General features: G+C 43.3%; 1 long non-coding RNA gene across 1 annotated transcript; it reads left to right on the top strand.

Annotated features, from left to right (window-relative positions):
• Positions 1 to 210: 210 nt before the first annotated feature.
• LOC141083563 (uncharacterized) lies at positions 211 to 27219 on the top strand. Its single transcript, XR_012230745.1, has 4 exons — positions 211 to 353; positions 16043 to 16117; positions 17087 to 17218; positions 26446 to 27219. It is a non-coding gene; the product is annotated as an uncharacterized lncRNA (long non-coding RNA).
• The last annotated feature ends 231 nt before the right edge of the window (positions 27220 to 27450 follow it).

The raw sequence follows: 27450 nt of genomic DNA on the forward strand, positions 1-27450 counted from the left end.
CGGTATTATCTTCTTAGGAAGAACATTTATACAGGTAGATGTTCAAATATTCACATCTCTTCATTCTGAAATTCTTTGGTATTTACTGAAGATAAAAGGTAAACTGATTTGGAGTTCCGATTCAATGACAATAACAAAGCTGGTATAAAAGTATAATAGCTAACCAGAGATAAACAATCTCACATAATCCACTTGGATGAACGGGGCGGTGGTTTCTGCCTTTCCCTATTTACTCCCCTTTGTAAACGCCCATTTCCTGTGAAGTCCTTACATTTAGGAAAGCTGTAACCTTTGATTTCCAGAAGACTCTGAGAGCTGTAAGCACAAGACAGACGTCAGCCATAAATACGCAGGTAACATTAACTTTACCATTACTGTTTTTTATGAGTTTTACTTTTCTTGTGTTTTGGATTTTGCATTAGGATAGAACTTGTAAGTTTATTAATGTTGTAGCTATCAAGAATTCATTCTGCCACACCTTTCTCAGTTTAAGAATTAGGGGATCGTTTTTGGAAGTTGTAAGACTTTTCAAGCATTTTTTTGCAGTTTTAACCTGTTTCCTTCTATATTTTTTGCACTGTTTGACAGCTTTTGTGAACATGGGGCATAAATATTTACTTCAGTAAACACGCAAAATACCTTGGTGTTGGAATTTGCCATTTTTTTACATTTCGTTTTATGTGTTTATTTTTTACATACATCTTATACTGTAATGAACAGACCTATAATGTCAGAAGTGCTGCATACAATCTCTTTAAAGAAATGTTTAGCCCGACTGTCTCGTTCATACCAAGCAAATAATCATAATAATTTTATTTCTATAGCGCCATCATATTCCGCAGCACTTTACATTATAGAGGGGACATGTACAGACAATAGACATAACAGTAATCACATAAATCAACAGCTACCAAGAGGAATGTGGGCCCTGCTCGCAAGATTACAATCTATGAGGAAATAGGGGAGACATGGAAGGTACAGTAGATGGTAACAATGGCTTTCATTGTTCTGACCAGCCATAGTGTAAGAAATCAGATGTTCATGTAATGCTGCATGAACCGGTTATCAGCCAGAATATGTAAAAGTACAGACACAGAGGGCTATTCAATGAATAAAGCATGTGAGAACATGATACGGGGAACCTGGTTATGGTAAGAATTTTAATGAGCCACACAGGGATAGTTAGATTAATGTGTTGAGTCTGAAGAAATGTGTTTTTAGGGCACGCTTAAAACTGTGGGTATTGGGGATTAATCAAATTATCCTGGGTAATGCATTCCAAAAAATTGGTGTAGCACATGAGAAGTCTTGGAGATGAGAGTGGAGGGCACGGGTAGGGTGGTAGACTGAGATGAGGGTGGAGACGCAGGGTGGTACTGAGCCATGGAGTGCTTTGTGGGTGAAAGTGATATGTTTATATTGAATTCTTGAGTGGATGGGTAACCAGTGCAATGACTGGCACAAGGTAAAGGCATCGGTGTAAAGGTTGGTGAGGAATATGATTCTGGCTGCAGCATTCAAGCTAGATTGGAGAGGGGAGAGTTTGGTAAGAGGGAGAATGATTAGTAGAGAGTTACAATAGTCCAGACTAGAATGAATAAGAGAAACAGTAAGAGTTTTTGCAGAGCTGATTGTTAGAAAGGGTCAAATTCTAGAAATGGTTTTGAGGTGCAGATAACAAGAGCGAACCAGTGATCGGATGTGGGGGGGCGAATGAAAGTTCTGAATCAAGTATGACCCCAAGACAGTGGGCATGTTGCTGGGGAGGCATGTTGCTGGGGAGTAATGGTAGAGGCACACACAGAAATTGGAACGTCGGGCAGAGATACAGTGCTGTGCAAATTAATTGGGACAAAGCATTTTTTTTAAGTAAAATCGTAAGTTGGTTACCAGTCAGTGATTCAAACCAGTTTTAACTGCTTTGAACAGGCACTCACACCTGGAGTTCCTAGTAAAAGTGTGCAATCTATTAACAGGTTCCTCGCTATTGAGGATGAAATGCGTCAGAGGGATATAAGGGTATTTACTCTATAAGGTATAGGTCCACACTTGGGTACTGTCCTTGTTAAGTGCAGGAGCCATTGCATGGAGCACAACAGGGAAAATTAGAAAGAACATTCCTGTCCCTTGCCCCATGCTCCTGCTCCCTCTGATTGGTACGTCTTCATAACAGCGACTGACTCTTCTTATCCTGCACTGGTAGCATTGGGCAGTTAGATATTGACGTTCAAAGTACTATTTTCCATTTTACTAGTTCTGATATTTATGTACTTGAGATTATTTAATCACCATCAGGTGGACCAATGACTTGTAAAAGCATTCGCCCCCTTGAAATTTTACGATTTTTGCTGCCTCACAATCTGGAGTTTTGCTGTTTTTTTAGAGCTTGCATCAGTTCATATAAAGAACATGCCTACAACTGTGAACATTTGGTTTTCTTTTTATTGTGAAGCAGACAACAAATAGGACAAAATAACTGAAAACTTCAGTGTGCATAACTATTCATCCCCCTAAAGTCAATACTTTGTAGGGCTTCCTTTTGCAGCAATTACAGCTGAAATTTTCTTTGCATAAGTGACCTTTCCACATATTCCCATTGGGATTTTTGCCAATTTCTCAAGGCAAAACTGCTCCAGCTCCTTCACGTTAGATGATTTCCTCTTGTGAACAGCAATCTACAAGTCTGAACATAGATTCTCAATTGGTTTAAGGTCTGGGCTTTGACTATGCAACTCCAGAACATTTACCGTATTTTTCGGACTATAAGACGCACCGGACCATAGGACGCACCCCAATTTTCAGAAGGAAAATAGGGAAAAAAATAATAATGTGTCAAATGGGGGTCCATCTTACAGTCCGAATTCAGCTTACCTGGGAAGGGATCCGGCACAGGTGGAGGAGTAGTCACAGGGGTCATTCAGTGGTCCAGCCTCGTGCGGTGGCGGCTCTGTGCTGGGGCAGGTTGGTTGTGCTGGGGCAGCTGCGCTGGGGCAGGGGCAGCTGTGCTGAGGCAGCTGTCCTGAGGCTGGGGCAGCTGTGCTGGGGCAGGGGCAGCTGTGCTGGGGCAGCTGTCCTGAGGCTGGGGCAGCTGTGTGGGGCAGCTGTGCTGGGGCAGCTGTCCTGAGGCTGGGGCAGCTGTGTGGGGCTGGGGCAGCTGTCCTGAGGCTGGGGCAGCTGTGCTGGGGCAGCTGTCCTGAGGCTGGGGCAGCTGTGCTGGGGCAGGTGGGCCTCTGCGGGGCGGTGGTGGCGGCGGGCTGTGCTCCGGTGCAGGGGCGGCGGCTCCGCCGGCATTTCCTCCAAGCCCGGAGGCCCCCCGCACATCCCTTTCTGGTCGCCGCCATGTTGAGTGGCCTCCGGGAACATGGACGCCGGGAAGATGGCCGCCGGTCCAGGGACGGCGCATGCGCGGCTTCAGATCTCGTCCCGAAATCTCGACCATAAGACGCACCCCCCACTTTCCCCAAAAATTTTGGGGGAAAAAAGTGCGTCTTATGGTCCGAAAAATATGGTACATGTTTCTCCTTAAATCACTTGAGTGTTGCTTTAGCAGAATGCTTTGGGTTATTGTCTTGTTGGAATGTGAACCTCTGTCCCAGTCTCAAATCACTTAAAGACTGAAACAGGTTTTTCTGAAGAATATTCCTGTATTTTACATCATCCATCTTCCTCTCGAGCTGCACCAGATCTACTGTCCATCCTATCAAAAACATCCTCACAGCATGATGCAGCCACCACCATGTTTCAAAAATTCCTGTGAAGCACCTGAAGGGTTAATCAATTTCTTGAGTGTGGTTTTGAGCACCTTGAGGGGTGCAGTTTTTAGAACGGTGTCACTTTTGGGTATCTTCTATCATATAGACCCCTCAAAATGACTTCAAATGTGAGGTGGTCCCTAAAAAAATGGTTTTGTTGTAAAAATGAGAAATCGCTGGTCAACTTTTAACCCTTATAACTTCCTAATAAAAAAAATGTATGTTCCAAAATTGTGCTGATGTAAAGTAGACATGTGGGAAATGTTATTTATTAACTATTTTGTGTGACTAAGGCTAGTTTTACACTAGCGTTCTCGGGCGCAGCGCAGGGCCGCGGCTAAGCCCCGCCCCGGCCACGCCCCCTCCGGTCAGTTCCTCCTCTGATTGCATGATGCTGCATGTGATCAGCGTACCCTATATTTAGCGTTGGGTATGCTGACCGTGCGCTGGTATGATTTTGCTGGCGCTGCGCCCACCTCACAAAAACGCGCTGTGTTACATTTTTGTGCTCTGGGTGCAGCGCCAAAAGGGCACAGCACCAGCAAATCATACCAGCGCATGATCAGCGTACCCAACGATAATATAGGGAACGCTGATCGCATGTAGCGTCGTGCGATCAGAGGAGGAGCTGACCGGAGGGGGCGGGGTGGGGCTTAGCGGCGGCCCTGCTCTGCACCCAAGAACGCTAGTGTGAAACTAGCCTTAACTCTGTGATTTCAGGGCATGAAAATTCAAAGCTGGAGAATTGCAAAATTTTCAAAATGTTTGACAAATTTCCATTTTTTTCCAGAATGGTAAAAATTGACCTGGTCAATAAAGCACCTTCGGGGGTAAAGGGGTTAAAACCCAACCCTAACTTGTACTTCTCAACAACTTTGACCCTGACTTGTTTGGAGAGCTCCTTGGTCTTCATTTGCTGTATGGTGTGGGCCTTTTAGAATAGATGTGTATGTATACTGACAGACCATGTGACACTTAAATTGTACACAGGTGGACGTCCTGTCACTAATCATGTGGCTTATGAAGGTAAATGCTTGCACCAAAAATGTTTAGGGACTTCATAGCAGAAGGCGTGAATACTTATGCACATGCCAATTTTTAGTTATTTGATCTCATAAATTTGATTTATGCCTATATTTTTCTCACTTCACTTCACCAGCATAGACTATAAAGCCAAACAGGGTGAATACTTTCACAAGCCACTGTATACCCAGGTCTGCGATCAGTAGATAAATAAAGACGCACACACCAGGTAGTTTTACAAAGAGACTCATTTATTATGACAAAGACATTTTTTTATATAGATTTTTTGGTTACATAAGAAATTGCATAATGGTTGCATAACTCAAACTACTGGTAAAGAATAATTGTTTGTATCGATGGATGGACCTATTGGCACCTGAACACTGCATCTGAAAATTATTGCAAACAGTTTGTCCTTGGCAGAAATAGAAGTCTGGATATTTCTTACCACTTGAGCATCCAAACTCTCACTCTGTCAAAGCCAAATAATTGCTATATAAGGATGTCATGTAGACAGATGATAATCCAAAAGAAATGTAACTATTTATTTCACATTTTCCCATTTATCATGTTGTCAAACCTATTCAAATTTTCCTTTCCGATTGCGTTCTTGCCCATGTTCAGTGGTCCCATTGGAGCTTGCGTCAGAAACCCGAGCAAAATGGGATTCGGGTATATGTGCTGGTGAGGCCATTGACCATAATGATGCCAACAGAGTCAACTTATGTGCTGTCGTGCATTATTTTCAGCCATATATGCCTACTGGAGGTGGGCACTCAGACGCTACTCAAGTAGATGCATACGCCTGAAAATGATGTCCGACAGAGCACACATTGACTCTGTCGGCATCATTATGGTCAATGGCCCCATCGACGCATACTCCCAAATCCTGTTTTGCATGGGGTTCAGACGCAAACCTCGACGTGACCATTGAACACAATGTGAATGTGATAGAGTCATGAATACACAGACAAATGAAATCTCAATTTTCCACATGGACTAACAATCTACGTGGAAAAAATTTCAGCATGCACTTCTTTGGTTCGATTTATGGACCAGACTTGTGCATGTAAATAGGAGGTAGTTTTTCTACTTTTTTGATAGAGTGGTAACCAGCTCACCTCTACGGCTCTCGGTGTGACCTCACGTAAGCAATCCAGAGAAAAGAAAATTTTCCAGCTTCATACAATTCCAAAATGTGTTCAGTTACATCTTTCAAAATTTAAGTGCTTGGATCCATAGTGTCATCAATAGCGATGCAATCAAGAGCAACGAGCTACAAACGCTCTCCAGCCTTGTTTCTCAAAGTTAATGGTGATAACTCACAGTGAGAATGTATGCACGGTTGGTGTTAGCTTTGAGAAAGAACACCGGAGTCCGTTTGAAATACATTGCTCTTGATCACATTATGAATCCAAGCACTTAAATTTTAAAAGATGTAACTGAATAGATTTTGTAATTTTATGAAGCTGGAAAATCTTTTTTTCCAGCTTTTGTACTTGTTTGGTATGCGGGCGAGCCCACAAAGCTGAAAACAAAGCCAATCACATTTGCCAATCACTGATACCAGTGGTGCTGAGGCAAGAACAGGTGCCAACACTGCTGTCCACAATATCTATCTGATATAATACTGCATATACCAGTGGTGCTGAGGTAAGAAGAGACTCCTCACACTGCTGTTCACTATGTCCATATGATAACAGGAGTACTGAGGTAAGAAGAGACTCCTCACACTGCTGTCCACCCTGTCTATCTGATCTAATACTGGAGATACCAGGGGTGCTGATGTAAGAAGAGGCTGCTCTCACTGCTGTTCACCCTGTCTATCTGATCTAATACTGGACATATAAATGGTGTTGTGGTAAGAAGAGGCTGCTCACACTGCTGTACACTCTGCCTATCTGATCTAATACTGGAGATAGTAGAAGTGGTAAGATAAGAAGAGGATGCACACATTGCTGTCCACCCTCTCTTTGTGAATGCTGAGCGGCTGCTGTTACCTTCAGAAAGCTTGTAATAATGTGATATAGGTTATTTCTAGGACAAAGATGCAGACCTTCCTACTGCACATGCTCACAGACACCTGTTCTATTATGACTCTAGGATGGGTCATGTCATTGTAACAAGACGGAGGTCATTTTAATTTTACAGTGATTATTTACCTAGTCAAAGTGAATGTTATTTGCTAATAAAAGTTATTTATATATATATATAATGATTTTTTTTATATTTAGCTATTATTGAATTTATTTATACTTTTCTATTCCTGGAGAACCCATTAAAGGGAACCTGTCACCAGAAAAAACGCTATTAACCTGCAGATATTTGGTTAACCTGTAGGTTAATAGCGTTACTAACCTGCCCGATGATCACACTTAGCCAAACGCTGCTGGGAGAAAAAGAATTTTATTTCCCTGCAGTGTTCCAGTTTCAGTTACGGTGGTGACATTACGTCACTGCCCTGAGAATACAGAGCGGCTGCTGTAACAGCGCCCCCAGCACTGACTGACTCTTGCTCGGCATTGGGGTCAGCTGTAAGTCAGGGCTGGGGGTGCCGTTACAGCCGTCACTCTGTATTCTCAGATCAGTGACTGCACCTGCGCCGGCGTCACCCCCATGACTGAAATTGGAATGCTGCAGGGGAATAAAATGTATTTTCTTCCAGCAGCATTCTGCTAAGAGCAGGCGCCGAGCAGGTTAGTAATGCTATTAACCTGCAGATTGACCCCATATCTGAAGGTTAATAGCGTTTGTTCCATTTAAAGGCAGTAACATTTCTTAAAATCTAGCTAAAGGAAGGAAGATATTTTTCAGAGTGTTTTCTTTGAATTTTGTACATGTGGCATGAAAACAAAGCCTCAAGGCATACATTAATTATGAGAAAGAGTCACACCTATTTTATGGTAATTATGACTACATTTGATATGCTTGAACCTGACCTCCACATACCAGGGCACAATGTCTACTGCAGCAACAAAAAATGTATTATCTACTATAAATTAAAGGAAACTTGTCTTTGGGTTTCACCACCTAAAATCGCCACACTACACTCTAATTCATGTTAAAAAACCTTCTAAATCTATACTTGTCTCTATTATTATTTAATGGCCTTCTGTTCTATCTCGAGCCATGGCGACTTGATGGATGAACAATATGTAGGAAGATCGATGATGTGCAAGCCCAGTTAGGTCCTCAAGGGTCTTCTATGCCTTTGTTTTGATATCAAGACATCAAGTTGCTGGTCGGCCTCTAGGCATTGCTCTTTCCATACTTCAGACCATGATGTCCTTCTCCAGTGATTGCTCTCTTCGTCTGATGTGTCCAAAGTAAGCAAGTTGAAGCTTGATGATCCTCACTTCGAGTAACATGTCTGGCTTGATTTGCCCCGAGATTCATTTGTTTGTTCTTCTTACCATCTATGGTATTGATAACATCCTTCTCCAGCACCACATTTTGAATGCGTCGATTTTTCTTCTGTTTTGTTTCTCTATTGTCCAGGTTTCTCATCCTTATGTTACCCCAGAAAAGACCAAACGATGTATGAGCCATGTGATGAGTGAAATTTAAAATGTCAGTTACGTAAATGAGAGCTAAAAACAAATGGTCTTGAAACCCGCCTACTTTTTCCTTCATTGACACTGGTCACACTTCCTGCATCATCCACAACCTTCCCATAAGGCCTCTTTCATACTTCCATTTTTGACCATCAGTCAAAATCCGCCAGTTTTTTTCCCCAATTGAGTTGCAGTACCGGCGGATCTTGACAGATGGCCATCTGTTGGATCTGTTTTTGGCCATCCGTTGGATCCGTTTTTTTGCGGATCCGCCAAAATTTTTGCATCTGCCGGCATGCCTGGACGGACCCTGCAACTTTTTTTTGCTGTAGGATCTGCATTTTACAGTGCGCATGCCCGGAGAAAGGTAGTCAGCCGGGAATTTAATCCTGAAATCCTTCCTAGCGGTGGAAAAAAAACTCTCTCTCTCTCTCTCTCTCTCATCCCCGGACTGCGGTTCCTTTAAAATTCTTCAGCCAATGGATCCATCAAAAAACCAGACCAATGACATCTGTTCACTTCAGTTAACAACGGATCCGCTTTCCACCATTTTGGCGGATTTTAACTAATGAGAAAAAACTGAAGTGTGAAACAAGCCTAATCAGGACTGGTGCATGTGCAATAGGTTTATTTCCAAAATTCTCATTGACATATGATAAAAGTTTTTTGGAAAAGACTGGATGATTCAGGAGACCCCATCCACATCAGTCAAGGAAAGATTTATGGGTTGCTAATGAAAATGCTGGACATTCCAAACAGATTGTACCCTCAAGACATTTTAAGTCTTCACATGTCTTAGAATGTGGTAGAACAAAAGTTTCCTTTTAAGGTCAAGTTCCCATGATGAGTATTTAGTGCATTTTTGATGCTGCAATATTTTCAATGTGCAAAAAACAGAGTGTTTTATAGCTCCAGCAAAGTGGGTGAGATTTGAATATATCTCATGCCCACAGTGTTTTTTTGTACTATGGAAACTGACCTGTGGAGTAATTTTGAAATCTTCAACATGTCTATTTCTCTTTTATTTGTGGAATTTCCCCACAGACTTGAATGAGATAAGGAAAATTCACAGGGAAAAAAATGCATATGCACATTAATGCGCACATGACTTTACCAATAACGTTTTACCAAAGCTAAGTAATGGCAAGTTGCCAAAACAAGTATTTTTTTTTCCAAAAACAAGACACACCAAAAGGACATACAAAAACGCAAATTAAAAAAACGGGGTAAATATGCATCCAAAAAAACGCAATCAAAAACACAAGTAACCTACTTTATCTAATTGTGCAGAAATGCTGAAGAAAACCTCCAACATCAAAACTTCACCAAATATACCTCGTGGGAACTTGGTCTAAGGCTGAGTGGCAGAAATCTCTAGGTAGATTTCTAGCATTTGCTGTAGAACTGGTGAAGATACCTGCACAAGAATACATTATGATTTCCTTACAAATAATACCTCCAGGCTTTATTAGAGGAAATTAATCTCTGTGAGGAATTAGAATGTTGAAAACTTAGATAAATACACCTCCCTCTTATTTGGAAATCTCCCTGAGGTTATATCATGCCACAGCATAGGTTTTCAATAGGTATGGCGAAACCAGTTCTACATGCACCAGATGTAAGAAGAAAATCTGGAGATCGCTACTATTAGGCCGGGGTCACACTTGCGAGTGCAACGCGAGAAAGTCATGCGAGTCTCTCGCCTCAATACCCGGCGAGAGACTTGCACGAGTTTCTTGCATTGCACTCGCAAGTGTGACCCTGGCCTTATTATGAGAATATTCACAAATCTATTCTTTTAGACCCAATTACACATTGCATTGCATGCTTTTCTTTAAAATATGAAGAAACAGTTCTCCACGCCAGTCAAAAAACAGCTGGATCATGGGAGGAGTGTTTCTCCGATCTAGCCTACTGCTGTTTCGCATGCTCTTGCGCTTTCTCATGGACCCATCATAGTTCTTTGGGAAAGTATGTGTATCTAGCGAAACGGCCAGATCGGAGCATCACTCCTCCCATGGATCTGCTGTTTTGTGACATAAAAAGAACTTGTATTGGCAGATGGTGACTGATACAGATTAATTCTTTTTCATATTTGATTGATATGTTATTTTTATACCATAGAGCACCATGATTGAAATCCAATTCAGCCACATTGGAGTTGAGTTTTTTTGTGATGCGGTGTGTGCTGGGTGATCTAAAAGTACTCATCAAGCATTTCTTTGCATGCATACCAATTATGCCATATGCCTTTTTTGGACAAAAAACAATATCAGGTTTTTCCATTCCCATAAAATCTACAAGGCTTTTCTACCTATTCTTTATTTACCTGAGAGTTTTTGTTGACTCAAACGGGTGAACGTTTACCACTGGTAGGGAATACTTTACCAAAAAGTTGGCCAATTTGAGTCAACCAAAACTATTGGTTAAATAGAGATAATAGGTAATAAGGAAATTCAACATAATTCTGCCGATTCTACCCTAATCATTGGGCTTGTACAACTTTAAAGGTTATGGACACCATCAAACTGTTATGTCTTCTATCAGTATGACATATCATGTTGGAAGTACTTATCTTTCCTACTCCAGTCTGTAGACTACATGTCCATGTTCCTATCTACAACTCGAAAAAAACGTACATTGTCAAAATTGATTTTACCCATGTGTGAACTGTCATTTGATATACCGTAATTTCCAGATTGTTTTTCCCCCTTTTTGAAAACTTTTTCAGCCCACTGATATAAAAACTATTCAGCCATTGGTTATCAATTATAGTTTATTGAACTTATAAGATATGCCAAAAAATGGCCAACAGGGCACTTGATATTTAAAGGAGTTGTCCGCTCTCACTTCCTTTAGACAAAGCTCAGACAAGCAGAAGAAAAGAGAGTGTAGCTCAATAGCGGATGCTGATTAGCTCCAAGTCTCAAGTGGTTTAACAATGTCAAGCTGGAGACTCATCGTCAACATCGATGTAATGGTGCGGTAGGTGAATCAGACTGTAAGTTACTTTTATTTTACAAAAGGACTACCTAATTTCAAAAAGGTTTGTTCAGGCAGTGGTATTGCCCTTGACAACAATGAATCGGGGCCAGAGGGTAACTAAGGACACCAAGTCCAATGAAGTTTTTGGTAAAAGGGAAGGAAAGGAAGAAAGCGCACCGATCTAAATGTAAATGTATAATAATAATAATAATCTTTATTTTTATATAGCGCTAACAAATTCCGCAGCACTTTACAGTTTTGCACACATTAGCATCGCTGTCCCTGAAGGCTCACAATCTAAATTCCCTATCAGTATGTCTTTGGAGTGTGGGAGGAAACCGGAGTGCCCGGAGGAAACCCACGCAAACACGGGGAGAACATACAAACTCCTTGCAGATGTTGTCCTTGGTGGGATTCGAACCCAGGACTCCAGCGCTGCAAGGCTACAGCGCTAACCACTGAGCCACCGTGCCGCCCATAATTAGATCTTAGGTGAATATAGGTGGCACTCACCTTTTATAAATCTTGATAGCTTGCATATAGGTCACTTAGCACCATTAGGTGTTCAAAGGTGGATTTCTTCTGTGGTCGGTATGCTGCAAATCCTTGGTAGCTAGTATGTCACTCAGATCAAGTAACCATAGGAATGTTATTGAATAAACTTTATACCAGGCTATTTGCGCTCCTGTAGGTGTAGGATCCCAGGCTTCTTAGTATAAGATCTTTTCACAATATACCTGAGGAAGACATTTTATACTGTTGAAACCCGTTGTATGTGCTTTTTCTTGAGAAATAATAAAAACCTTTTTTGGATAATAAGAAGCTTTGGATTCTACACCTACGGGAGTGCAAGTAGCCTGGTATAAAGTTTATTGGATACCAAGTCCAATGACTCATACTTTTTCCAGCATGGGTTTACTTGGGTTCAGTGAGGTTTATTGCCAACATGAGACTCATTACAAACTTCCAAAGCAATAAGAAGCTATTAAATTTATAATTGTTTTATAGAAAAAAAATAGAAAAAATAGAAAAAATTTTTTGAGGTTCAAATTTAAAGAATGCAAATCTTTACCTCAGCAGCCATCACATTTTTCTTAGTCTGGCCATACACATGAGAAAAAACATCAGTTTGGCCTCCAGCAATCTCTCCCTCACAAACGTGAGTTCGAAGTCGAGTGTTGATGTCTTTTCGATGAGGAGAGAGTATAAAGCCACTGTGAGACATCTCTAGCACCAGCTTATTTTGTCTGAAAACAAAAGGATTAGGGTTTAAATTCCAACTGCCTGATAATTCTCTCCCCAACAGGTAAAATTCAGGAGTCCTCATACACATCAGGAGGTCAGCAGGAAGAGATTAGCGAATCATATGAAAATTAGATTCACCAGCTTCACTAGATATTTCTCAAAAGTTGGATTAATGGAAAATCAATTCTTCATGAATCACCAGTACTCCAGTTGCCCTCAAGAGATATGTATAAAACTCCGAGGTCTCCTAGGACTCCTAGGCTTAAAACTCCTTTCAAGTTCTTTAATTCAAACACAACTTTAGTAAAATAAAAGTGATCTCAATGGTTATGAGTAAACGGATGGTAACCATTCTTCACCGTTGTGCTGTCACACACACTATATGTAGTTTGTGTTTATTGTTTTATGGTTTACTCTTCCTATATCTGTTGCTGAACTGTGACGTTCTCTCACTATCCAGAATCCCCCTTAAATTGTCTTCTGCATTTCCTGCTTCAGCTTTTATATAGGCTAAACAAGTTCCTCCTGATTGGTTGTGCTATACCTTGTGATATTCTGCGCCTAGATCATGTGAGTCTTCTCTGCCTGACTCAATATTGTACTTTGTGTAGAATGATTGAGGGCTTTTTGGTGATTATCAGTAATCAAATAGCAAATTATTTGAATTCACTGGGTTCAGTGAATTCCAAAAAATTCTACACAATTACGATTTGCTTTGATTCAATTTACTCATCTCTATTAGCCAATCCTCCAGAAATCGTTGGATTTATACATTAATGTATATTGGGATCTAAAAAATTTTCGGATTAGTGTGTTAATACAAATTGTTTAGTGAACATTACATAAGCAGCAGCATTCAGGGATGATGAAAAACAAAGAGTGGCATAGATGAGGGTTCTTTAGTAAAATACTGGAGGTAGGCTCGGACTGGCCCACTGGAGAACCAGAGGATTCTCCGGTGGGCCCAGGCACTGACACCTGCTGGCATACTGGCCAGCAGCTGCCTAGGGCCCCCTCTGCTCCAAGGACCCCCACTGCTCCAGGGGCCCCCAGCCAGTGGCTATGGGGCCCCTGAGTCAAGGGGGCCCGCCCTGTGCCAGCGTAGCGGTGGTGGGGCTTCACATGCGGGCAGTGTTAGCGGTAGTCTGCGGCTAACGCTGCCTGCTGCTAAAGTGAAATGAATATTCACACGTCCCCATGCCCCTATGGCTGTTGAGAGGCGTGAATACCATTTCTCTTTAATAGCAGGCAGCGATAGCTGCAGCTAACACTGCCCACATGTAAAGCCTCACCACCGCACCACACACACACAAAGCACCACACCACATGCACACACGCAGGCACACAGCACAGCACATCCCAGTGTCGTGCTTCCTGCCCGGTACTTTCTGTCTGAGACAGCCCAGCTGGATGATAGCATCATCCAGCGAGCTGTCTCAGACAGAAAGCTGCCAGCGAGGAAGAGGCTGCCAGGATGTGCTGCGGTTGCGGGGAGGTGAGCTGTGCTGTGTGTCTGCGTGTGTGTATGTGGTGCGGTGGTTTGTGTGTGAGTGTGAGAGAGTGATGCGGTGCTTTGTGTGTGTGAGAGAGGGGTGGTGGGGAAGGACAATGATATTGGTGGAGAGAGGCAATGATGGAGGTGATGGACAATGATGGTGTGGCGAGGCAATGATGGCGGTGATAGACAATGATGGTGGGGGAGGCAATGATGGAGGTGATGGGCAATGATGGTGGTGGAGGCAATGATGGAGGTGATAGGCAATGATGGTGGGAGGCAATGGTGCAGGTGATAGGCAATGATGGTGGGGGAGGCAATGATGGAGGTGATGGGCAATGATGGCGATGGGAGAGGCAATGATGGAGGTGATGGGCAATGATGGTGGTGGGAGAGGCAATGATGGAGGTGATGAAATGGACAATGGTGGTGGGGGGAGGCAATGATTGAGGTGGTGGAATGGGCAGTGTTGGAGTGGTGAGAATGATAGGGGTGGTGGGGGAGAAGGCAATGATGGAGGTGGTGTTGAGGACAAAGATGGGGGTGGAGAGGTGCTGCATTCTACTTTATGAGGGGGCTACATTATATTCTGTGGGGGGACTGCATTATTCTCAGGGGACTACATTATATTCTGGGGGGCTACATCATACTATATGAGGGGGCTACAGTATACTCTATGGGGGACTGCATTATATTCTGTGGTGGGGCTGCATTATTCTCTCCGGGGGCTACATCATACTATATGAGGGGGGCTGCATTATGTTCTGTGGTGGGGCTGCATTATACTATATGAGCAGAGCTGCATTATACCCAATGAGGGTGCTACATTATATTCTATGGTGGGGACTGCGTTATACCTTATGAGCGTGTTGCATTATATTTTGTGGGGTGCTGCATTATATTCTATGAGAGGGGGCTGCATTATAGTTTATGAGGGGGGCTACATTGTATTCTATGAGGGGGCTACCCCTCTATGATTCTATGATTCTACCCCAACCCCTGCTACATAATTAAGACACGTACTACCTTATATTATACCTGGATATTAGGGTGTTTTACCGCACAATTGGTGGTCTTGTATTTATTTCTATGTAGCTACATAGTGGGCCCCAAGAATGATTTTCTCTGGTGGGCCCAAGGTGCTCTAGTCCGACGCTGACTGGAGGTCATATACCAAAGAGAGAAGGGGTCTCTCTACCTATTAACAGTAACTTAATCTACATATCCAACTTCTTTTTGTTTGATTGACAACTATTGGTTCAAAAGTTAAAATTTTCTGCACAAAGGAGAAGCCACATTGTAGAGCTAGATGGCATGGAAGTGAGCACCTCAGCGTTTGGGCTATATACTAACTATTGTGGTTCCATCCATATGATAGATGACAAAGATGTATCCATACAATGTTATTAGATTCAAGAAAATTTGTGAACATAACTTATATTTTAATGTACATTTATTTAAAGCACTACTCCAGCATTTTTTTTAAACTATATGTTCAATTCTTTAATTGGGCTTTAACATTTTTCAGACATTTTCAATGTTTATTCTTTTTATTTTATCATAGGCGTGGTATCACTAATGTCTGTTCCCTGATCCTAGTAATAATCTTACCAGCCGCCATCTTTTGCTCTTCCCGACGCAGCTGTGGTCTCGTTCCACCATTTTGTGACTGTAGTTCTGACTACCCGGAAGCCATAGCTAACTGTCTCAAGCTCTATGAAAGCCTCATTCTTGCTCTTATGGACTTTCTTTGAGTGACATCCGGTCTACCCAGCCAAAACTGAAGTGCTCCGGCTAGTTACAACCAACAGAAGACAACCGGAGAGGCACCATGAACAGAAGAAATCAGCGGCTGGTAGATATTCTACTTCAGGCAAGGAACATACATACAGAAGGGAGAATAAAAGAAAAAAATGCACGAGTGATGTTTATAATGTGACAATTTATAATAGTTATAACAATTACGTATTTATTGACTTTTTTTGCAGTTGCATTTTGGTTTTGGAATATTATTAAAAAAATGGGCAAAAAAAACATGAAGACAACATCTAAAATCACCTCTTGTAAGTAAAATAGGCTTCCAAGCTATGAAAATCGAAACTACTTTTTAATTAACCTTTTACTATACGTTACAATAAGCGAGTGTGCTGGGATAAGATGGTACACGAGCATGCTCTGGTGCTAAATGAGTGTCTTTGGTGTGCTTGACTACTATGTTCTAGTCCTCACAGTTGCATGTCTCGTGGCTGTTAGGCAAACCCTGCATGTGTTGTGGCTGTCGAACAACCGGGAGACATGCAACCATGGTGACTCTAACATATTATTTGAGCACGCCGAAGACACTGGGTTAGCACCCAAGCATGCTTGGATGACACCTTATCCCAGTATGCTCGCTCATCACTAGTTATAACATGTTGGTTGGAAATTTGAGTCATTGGAGTCATTGACAATGAGCCATTTATCACGTACCTCTATTCTGGGACTTCTTGTGATCAGCTGTAATCTATCAGGCAATCTGTCAGTAAGTGTTCAGCTTCCCTGCAGCGCCACCACAGGGAAAGTTAAGCACTGCACAGTCCATGTTCAAATCAATGTTATGCTTGTGTAATGCAGGATAATAATAATAATAATAATTTTATTTCTATAGCGCCAACATATTCCGCAGCACTTTACATTTCAGAGGGGATTTGTACAGACAATAGACATTACAGCATTACAATAAACACATAGATCAAAACAGATACCAAGAGGAGTGAGGGCCCTGCTCGCAAGCTTACGGATGAGTCTTCCAGACAGACACTATTTGTAACCGTTCTCCAATCTGAAATGTAAGAAATTAAATGTGAACCCTGAAAAAAAGAACTGTGCAGTTAACTGTAGATTTGGTATAAGAAAGTAAATCAAAATAGATAATGAAAGATAAACCGAACGTCTGAGTCATAATACTATGAAATTGCGGAAGTGATGGTTACATTATCTCTAACAATTCCAATAAGACTCTTGCATCAACCAAAGTTCTTTTATCATTTCAGTCAGTCGGCAATTATTGAATAGTCTGAAACGGAAACAAACGAATGGTCCAAGACAAGATGTAAATGATGGAAAAGCCCCGGAACCAAAAAATGACCCCCCAAAAAGTTAATAAAGCTAAGATGTGATAAAAGGTAAGTGCCTTGCTATTTATGGATTCAAAAAACATGGGCCTAGTTCATCAACACTTTCATGGTAGAATTCTAGTGTAAAAGCTTAGAAAAGTTGCACAATTTAAGTGCAAATCACGCCTAAATTTTGCAACTTGCAACGTCTTTAGTTTCTCCCAGCTCCACCGAAACGAGTGGGGGATGTGTTGAGTCTAATTCATGATGAGCTGTGGTGTTCTGTACACCAGAAATCTCACTCCAGTACTTAACTGGAGTGAGATTTCTGGCATAGCACACGGTGGTGTACACTGCACATCAGATGATCCTTATTTATGAAGAGTGTACCGCTTCATGAATCAGGAGCGTCTGACTCCAGCATGCCCCTCATTAAGGCCTTTTCTTTTTCATTTTAATAAAACAACCTAATGGAAGCAATGCCCAAATATATTACCCTTTATTAAAATGCAAAACCCAGTCAGTTGGTCCCACAATATTTTCTCCGACTTTGTGACAGACCAGAACCGTGCCATATGAGGGATGCCTCCCCCTCACAGTCATTTCAATGCTTGGTCGTAAATTCCATCAGACCAGATCAATATACAAAATATCCTGAAATGAATTTTTGACAAGCACAGTTGAGTATAGAATGGTCAAGAAATGGAATTAACCCCTTCGCACCCGAGCCTGTTTTTGCCTTCGTGACCGGGCCAATTTTTTCAATTCTGACCAGTGTCACTTTATGAGGTCATAACTCTAGAACGCTTCAACGGATCCTACTGATTCTGACATTGTTTTCTCATGACATATTGTACTTCATGATGGTGGTAAAATTTTTTAGATATGATGTGCACTTATTTGTTAAAAAAATCAAAATTTGGCAAAAATTTTGAAAATTTTGCAATTTTCAAACTTTTAATTTTTATGCCCTTAAATCAGAGAGTGATATCGCACAAAATAGTTAATAAATAACATTTCCCACATGTCTACTTTACATCTGCACAATTTTGGAAACATAATTTTTTTTTTTAGGAAGTTATAAGGGTTAAAAGTTGACCAGCGATTTCTCATTTTTACAACAAAATTTGCAACACCATTTTTTTTAGGGACCACCTCACATTTGAAGTGAGTTTGGGGGGTCAATATGACAGAAAATACCCAAAATTGACACCATTCTAAAAACTGCGCCTCTCAATGTACTCAAAACCACATTCAAGAAGTTTATTAACCCTTCAGGTGCTTCACATGAATGAATGGAATATGGAAGGAAAAAATAAACATTTAACTTTTTTTCACAAACATTTTGCTTCAAAACCATTTTTTTTTATTTTCACAAGTGTAAAAAGAGAAAATGAACCACAAAATTTTTTGTGCAATTTCTCCCGAATACGCCAATACCCCGTATGTGGGGCTAAACCACTGTTTGAGCACACGGCAGAGCTCAGAACGGAAGGAGTGCCGTTTGACTTTTTCAATGCAGAATTGGCTGGAATTGAGATCGGATGCCATGTCGCATTTGGAGAGCCCCTGATGTACCTAAACAGTGGAAACCCCCCACAAGTGACCCCATTTTGGAAATTAGACCCCCCAAGGGACTTATCTAGATGTGTGGTGAGCACTTTGAACCCCCAAGTGTTTCACTAAAGTTTATAATGTAGAGCAGTGAAAATAAAAAAAATCATTTTTTTTCCACAAAAATGATCTTTTAGCCCCCAATTTTTATTTTCCTAAGAGTAACAGGAGAAATTGGACCCCAAAAGTTGTTGTCCAATTTGTCCTGAGTACGTTGGTACCCCATATGTGGGAGAAAACTACTGTTTGGGCACACGGTGGGGCTCGGAAGGGAAGTAGTGACGTTCTGAAATGCAGACTTTGATGGAATGGTCTGCGGGTGTCATGTTGCGTTTGCAGAGCCCCTGATGTACCTAAACAGTGGAAACCCCCCACAAGTGACACCATTTTGGAAACTAGACCCCCCAAGGAACTTATCTAGATGTGTGGTGAGCACTTTGAACCCCCAAGTGTTTCAGTAAAGTTTATAATGTAGAGGCATGAAAATAAAAAAATCATTTTTTTTCCACAAAAATGATCTTTTAGCCCCCAATTTTTATTTTCACAAGGGTAACAGGAGAAATTGGACCCTAAGAGTTGTTGTCCAATTTGTCCTGAGTCCTGAGTACGTTGGTACCCCATATGTGGGAGAAAACTACTGTTTGGGCACACGGTGGGGCTCGGAAGGGAAGTAGTGACGTTCTGAAATGAAGACTTTGATGGAATGGTCTGCAGGCGTCATATTGCATTTACAGAGCCCCTGATGTACCTAAACAGTGGAAACCCCCAAGTCTAATTCCAACCCTAACCCCAACACACCCCTAACCCTAATCTCAGCCCTAGCCATAACCCTAACCACAAACCTAACACCAACACACCCATAAACCTAACCCTAGCCCTAGCCCTAACCCTAACCCTAGCCCTAGCCCTAACCCTAACCCTAGCCCTAGCCCTAGCCCCTGCTTTTTTTTTTTTTTTTTACTTTTTTTTTATTTTTGTCACAAGATCGCTGCCCTGCGATCTGACTCATAGTAACGCCACTTCTCCTCTGATCTCACAATGACAGATGATCAGAGGTGAAGCAGCGTTACTGTGTGACAAGATCGCTGCCTGGCACAGCTGTGCCAGGCAGCGATCAGCTGTGCCAGGCAGCGATCTAGTCACACATTAACGCTGCTTCACCTCTGATCAGCTGTCAGTGTTAGATCAGAGGGAGAAGCCGCGTTACAATGAGTGAGATCGCCGGGAAACAAGCAGCTTTCCCAGCGATCGCTCCCATTGGCTGCTGTGACGCTGACGTCATCAGGACCTGAACCAATCAGGTCTCGATGACGTCGGGGGTCCCAGCATGCATTGTGCACCGGGATCCCCGTGTTGTAAGGTATGTGGGGGTCCCAGGGGGCACAAAACCGCCGACAGTAGATAAACGTCGGCGCTGCACAAAGCCCAGCAAGCGCCAACGTTTATCTACTGTGGGCGGTCGGGAAGAGGTTAAAAGGTCTTTGGGTATATTTTTGCTTACATTTTTGGTTGTTAGCCAACTTCTTTTTTACAGCTATTATAATGAGACAGCTTGTGGTTGACGAATTCTAATACTTCATGGTGCAAAACCTTCCTAAAACCTTACAGAAACTTATTCCTAGAAGTGTTTGAAAAGTGTCCAAAATATTATCATGCTTATTCTAGATTTTATTCATGCTTTTTAGGCTTTTTTATTTATGGCCTCTGCTTAGCTTATCTGTCTGCTAAATGTGTCCATAATGTTCCATTATCTTAACTGCCAACACCAACACTTTTCAGCTTTATGAAGCTGGTATAGCACAAAAAATGAGCGCAATAATTTTGTAGTCTGCACAATTCCATGCATGCAGCAAAAAGTATACAGCACAGTGTATGTTTTTAACAATGGACCCATACGAGTGACGTGTTCCTGTGTATGCCCATACAGTAGGATAAGTCAAAGAGTTCATTATTGCCTACCCTGTTTTTCAGCCTGCATCATTTTCTACATCCTGATTATCAGGAAAGTCTCTTGCTCATCTCTTCTGTTGTAATGCAGACCAATTAAGTGGTGGACTAGCTAAGGAGGGACTTAATCTTTTTGTTCTACTGCAGAAGGGGGAGGCTCCTGCTGCAGCCAGTTGTCTTACATTCAGATAAAGGATAGAAGATGGATATTTCTGAGCTCCTGAAAGACACAGAGAACATTCCCTGTAAAAAGAGAAAAAAATAAATAGGAAAAAAAGATTGATGACTGGAGATGATCAAATTAATTTGATGCAAAAATCAAATTTGAGTAAAACTTCCTGAAATGTGCAAGTTCGAGTGAAAGACTGTCAATAATCATTTTACATACTTTACTCTTCTGCTTTCTCCTCTCACTATTTCTTCTAAATGCCAGATCAACACCATCTATTTCTTGATCTTGCTCTCTTTCCAATTAAGGAGGCTGTCTTTGCATTAAAGCCATTAAAAGTAGCCATTAAAATGAGTTGTAAATGTAAGGGGGTGAAGCACCGAAGGAGAGTTGCCTTTCCAGCTCCGTGCCCGGAACCACTAAGCAGGGCATTAGGTTCCCCAGGGTGCGCTTTAGGGGACTGGACCGTAACCAGGAACAGGAAGGGGACAGGACTGGGAGCGGGAAAACTGCATGCTCTTTCTGCAGAGCAGCGCAGAGACCAGAGGAGAGAGGACGCTGATGCTGACGCAGGAAGAGAGAGGAGACAGGTGCCGTCTCTGGAGTCAGAGGGACCGCAGACACAGGTGGTGGGCATTGTGTACGAGAAGCCTGTTACTGCACTGCCAGGAAGGCTGCTGACTCCCCTCCTTGATGAGACTTTGCCCCCCAGAGAGACTGCGTACCTCGCCCCGAAGCTACCCCACAGAGAGACCGGGTTATGTGCTGAGATGCTCCCCAGTGATCAAGGGGCGTTCAGTGACGGGACAGTGACCTGCAAAGAGAGGCTGTGTAAGGCAGAGCCCCTGACCTCGGTGGGAGAACACCGCTGTCGTATCAGACAGAAGGACTTGGAGCACAGGGGGATTTCGTCAGCCACATACCTGTTATGATTGAGTCACCGAGGAGGAAAAAACAAAACACAAGCTCAGTCCAGAAAATCAGAGAGGTTGGAAACTAGCGGATTGCAGACCCCTGATCCTATCACACAACTAGCAGTAGCCGTGGAGTGTTTCTACGGTGATCCTAGACACCTCGTCACAGCCGGAGATCTACACAAGCCTAAAGAGAGAAAAAAGAAAAACTGACTGCCCCAGAGCAGACCCCAAAGCAATAGGCAGCCCCCAACATATAAAGACGGTGAAGCAAGATGAAAACACTAACACAGATAGAAAGATAGGTTGAGCAAACGATGGGGCCCAAGCTAACTAAAAAGGACAGGACAGAAAAGCTGCTGTCTGCAATCCAAGAAAACCCTGCCAAAAAATACTACCAACACAACTGATAAGCAAAAAGGACCCTGAAGTCACTAGACTTCAAACCCTATATCAGCACTCAGAATATTCTGGAAGCAGAGCAAAAGAGAACACTGATCAAGGAAAAATAATCCAGCACACCCCCGGCCGGGGATGGCTGAACTCAAAAAACAAGGAAAACAAAACCAAAACTAATAAGTTCAATAGCAGAGCAAAAACTTATCTTTGGGAAGCAGGAATCAGACTGGTCTCCAAGAATCCAGCAGAGAAATCACCAGCGACTCAGAAGGGCGTCGGCTGCCTTATATCCAGTCTGTCGTTCCCGTTACCCAGTCATGATCCACCTGATCAGGTGTTTGGTTTCTTTCATCCAAATCATCCTCACTACCTTCCTTCACCAGAAGAGGGAGATCCTTGGACACAAAAGATGAATGAACAGATGAGCTCACAACACATACCCCTTTGGCTCCCCCGTTAACCCCTCATACTCTAGCTGGACTATATTAAGGACCCCAGAGGCAGAGGACAGCAAGCACCGCTGGTGCCTCGGTGCCAACGCTGGACAAGAGTGATCTCTCCAAACAAGGCCCCTGAGGACTGATAAGTTTGTCTCATAGGAGAATAACTTTTCTACTGTTTGAACCCTGTTTATGTCTCTCTCTGCTGCTGATATAATTTTATCGCATCATATTCTCTGTTAAACTGTATGTTTTACCAGTATTATCCTCTGTAAATAAACCTCCCCTTTTACTGTTGGTCTGCCTGCTCCGTGGTGACATATACCTCTCCTGCACGTTATTACATATACTCTCCTAGGACAGGGGTCCCCAACCGCCGGTCCGCGGCCCAGCACCGGGCCGTTGCAGTGCCCTTGCCGGTCCGCGGACACAAGGGGAGCCGGGGGGGCGGTGCAGCAGCTGATACTCACCCTGCATCCCGCGGCGGCTTCATCCCGCGGCGGCTTCATCCAGCGCTGAACATTCACGTGCTACCGCTCATTTAAGGTCATGAATATGGACGCCACTCATCTCCCATAGGCGTGGCGTCCATATTCATGAACCTTAATGAGCGGTAGCACGTGACCGCTCCGCACAGGAAGAAGCTGAAGCGCCGCGAGATGCAGGGACGTGGAGCGACGGGAAGGAAGTTCAGCGACGTGAGGGTAAGTATGATGGGGAGGATGGGGGAGCCCAGCGGAGCCATAAGGGAGGGAGAATGGGAGCGGAGCCATATACACAGGGGAGGGAGAATGGGAGCGGAGCCATATATACAGGGGAGGGAGAGTGGGAGCGGAGCCATATATACAAGGGAGGGAGAATGGGAGCGGAGCCATATATACAGGGGAGGGAGAGTGGGAGCGGAGCCATATATACAGGGGAGGGAGAGTGGGAGCAGAGCCATATATACAGGGGAGGGAGAGTGGGAGCGGACCCATATATACAGGGGAGGGAGAGTGGGAGCAGAGCCATATATACAGGGGAGGGAGAGTGGGAGCGGAGCCATATATACAGGGGAGGGAGAGTGGGAGCGGAGCCATATATACAGGGGAGGGAGAGTGGGAGCGGAGCCATATATACAGGGGAGGGAGAGTGGGAGCGGAGCCATATATACAGGGGAGGGAGAGTGGGAGCGGAGCCATATATACAAAGGAGGGAGAGTGGGAGCGGAGCCATATATACAGGGGAGGGAGGGTGGGAGCGGAGCCATATATACAGGGGAGGGAGAGTGGGAGCGGAGCCATATATACAGGGGAGGGAGAGTGGGAGCGGAGCCATATACACAGGGGAGGGAGAGTGGGAGCGGAGCCATATATACAAGGGAGGGAGAGTGGGAGCGGAGCCATATATACAAGGGAGGGAGGGTGGGAGCGGAGCCATATATACAGGGGAGGGAGAGTGGGAGCAGAGCCATATATACAGGGGAGGGAGAGTGGGAGCGGAGCCATATACACAGGGGAGGGAGAGTGGGAGCGGAGCCATATATACAAGGGAGGGAGAGTGGGAGCGGAGCCATATATACAAGGGAGGGAGGGTGGGAGCGGAGCCATATATACAAGGGAGGGAGGGTGGGAGCGGAGCCATATATACAGGGGAGGGAGAGTGGGAGCAGAGCCATATATACAGGGGAGGGAGAGTGGGAGCGGAGCCATATACACAGGGGAGGGAGAGTGGGAGCGGAGCCATATATACAGGGGAGGGAGAGTGGGAGCGGAGCCATATATACAAGGGAGGGAGAGTGGGAGCGGAGCCATATGTACAAGGGAGGGAGAGTGGGAGCAGAGCCATATATACAAGGGAGGGAGAGTGGGAGCGGAGCCATATATACAGGGGAGGGAGAGTGGGAACGGAGCCATATATACAAGGGAGGGAGAGTGGGAGCAGAGCCATGTATACAGGATGGGACAGGGGAGCCATGCATACAACAGGGGGAGCCACACAGAGCTGGATGGGGGGGACCACACATACATTTTCTGATGATTAGAAAATAATCAGCATGTACAGTACTCCAGTACAATTGTTCTTAAGTGCTCAATGCTCCATTTCCTTGTAGGTTCCAATCATCATTAGCAGTGACGGTCATCAGTAGAAGTAGCCCAGTGCTCCCACTGAAACAGAGAAACAAGCCAGGTGCTCCCACTCATTCAAAACCTATGGTGAGTTGAGTCACATTAAAAATGTTATAATTAAATGATAAATATGCACTGCTAAACTACAACCGCGTCCATAGCCCCGCCCCCTTATGACCAAAGCCCCGCCCCTGTCACACCTCCATCCCCGCCCTGCCGGGCCATGGAAGAATGGTCTTGGTTCAAGCCGGTCCCTGGTGCAAAAAAGGTTGGGGACCACTGTCCTAGGAGACCTTGGACCTTGGAGTGTTAGACATATCTTTTCAGAATAACTGCTCTACCTGGGACTCACATCAGGATTATTTTCTGCAAATTAAATTTCTGGGGAAAAATTTGATGTATGTTGCGAATTTCAGAAGGTTCAATCATCTTTATGGTTAATACCTCCTTAGCTAAGCTCCTACACTTAACTGTCCAACAGGCAAAAATGAAATAAATGAGCAGGAAATTAAGCCCTTAGACAAGACCATCTAGAAAATGCTTGTAACGTGGCATGGGATGGTAGCCGTGGGGCGAAGTACTCATATTCTGCGCTCTGGCACGCTACAGGAAATTGGGGTCTCTAAGTGTGTGAAAAGGAACAAAGCTATCATCAGCTCACCAGATTAAGAAATGCTTTAGATGAGGGCATGGTGCACGGAAGCTTCATGCTGGTTTACTGAGCCGTGGAGCCATGGAAGAATGGATGAAAATCCAGCAATTGCAGAAAAAATCTAAAACATCACATTTACTGTAAATATTAAAAAAGGGGGAGAAAATTATAAAAATAGGGGGTATATATTGGCGTTAAGCGTCAACGCATTTTGACCCATAACAGCTCTAAATCTTGGCCAAGATTAAATTTTTTTCAGCGGTTGCTGGATTTTCCTCCTTTTTTTTCCATGGTCCCTAGGTGTGTGTGGTGAAGTGGCTGCAGATACCTTCAGGTTCAGCTTCACCTTCACCATGATTTCTGTGGCGCCGGACCCCTTTAACCTCCAGACTACAAAAACAGGAACTGACTCACAGATCCCCAATCCTCATTCCCTAATATGGGCTGGCCCTACAGTTAACCCTGTCACCCAAGAGTACCAGGATGATAGCAGGAGGATAGCACATCAAATAAAGTATAATGAAATACATTTTATCATATTTAAAATACCAGTTTTCCAGGGAGATGCAACGTCATCCTCCCCACCGTCAGATGATACAGACTGGAAAACAGTGATGGCGACTATATTTCAAGTCTATTTTTCATCACTTTTTTTCTAGGTTTGATTATGTTTATGTGCTGATATGCTTGTCAAAGATAAGGTGTCTATCTGCTGTCCCATAACTCATTCTTAAATTGGTTTATACAGTTGACTGGTAGCTAGCAGCATAGGTTACTCAGGGGTGGACATATCATTGGTGCAGCCTGTGCAGCCACACAGGAGCCCAAGAGCTAAAAGGGCCCATTTATACCTCCAAAGCAGGGGGAATGGTGCATTATGATGAGCTATCGGACGCTAAAGGTCCTATATCCTGTTCTTGCACAGGGGCCTCTTCTGTCTGTGTCCATCAGTGAGGTTACTACTAGTGCTTGCTATATAGAATCTCTATCATTGCCTACTACTCGACAATGATTGCAAACTTATATGTATGTGTTTTTTTTTTCTGTTCCCAGGTAGTCACGCTGAAGTAAAGATCCTGATCCTGTGAATGTAAAGGCATAGAAGAACAGGAAAAAGCTATATTTTTAGAAGCTGAACTTCTTCCTTTTATTGTAACCACTGGCATATTATGTAGAAGGATGGTATATTACAGTTAAGTGGTTTAGTTTGGGGTTGGCCAGAAATTAAAAAACATAAAAATAAAATACCCAGCTGCTCTGGTGGTCCTGTTGGTTTTAATGACTTGTCCTGCAGTGATGCTGTGAAGCCAATCACCCTCTTATGAGGCTTGCTGAAGACCAGTGTTTGGCTGCAGCGCTCAACATGTGCATGGTCGGCACTTCATTACTGCATAACAAGTTAATATGTAAGTGATGGGGAACAGTGATGCATGTCTCATGACAGTTCGACTGCTACAACACATGCAGGGATTACCTGCTTGTTAGGCAATCCCTGCATGTGTTGCGGCTGTCGAACAGCTGCGAGACATGCAGCCGCGGGGACTCAAACATATATTTCGAGCACGCAGAAGACTCTCAGTTAGCACCTGAGCATGCTCCAATAACACCTTATCCGAGCAGGTTCACTCATCACTAATGGGAAATTTACCAGAAGAGAAAAAAATACTGTTTTTATTTTCTTATATTAGATGTCGTACTGATTACCTTTTTTTGGAGATCTTGGAAACCCCCCTTAAAAATAAGGAGCCAGAATGCTTAATGGTTGGTAGGGGATCAAATACTTATTTCTCACTGCAAAATGCAAATAAATGTATATAATTTATACAATGTGATTTTCTGGATTGTAATTTTGATATTCTATCTCTCAATGTTAAAATTGACCTACCCTTAAAATTATAGACTGTTCATGTCTTTGTCAGTTGGCAAACTTACAAAATTAGCAAGGGACCAAATACTTATTTCCCCTACTGAGAGAAAGCCTAAGGCAGCAGCAATAACAGATCTGGAAGGAAGAACAGGAGCATGACGCACCATGGCAAGACAAGCCGCTGCATGGGA

The sequence above is a fragment of the Dendrobates tinctorius genome, unplaced genomic scaffold, assembly GCF_039654945.1.
Source record: "Dendrobates tinctorius isolate UK_male_01 unplaced genomic scaffold, ASM3965494v1 ptg000020l, whole genome shotgun sequence".
NCBI classification, from domain to species: Eukaryota; Metazoa; Chordata; class Amphibia; order Anura; family Dendrobatidae; genus Dendrobates; species Dendrobates tinctorius.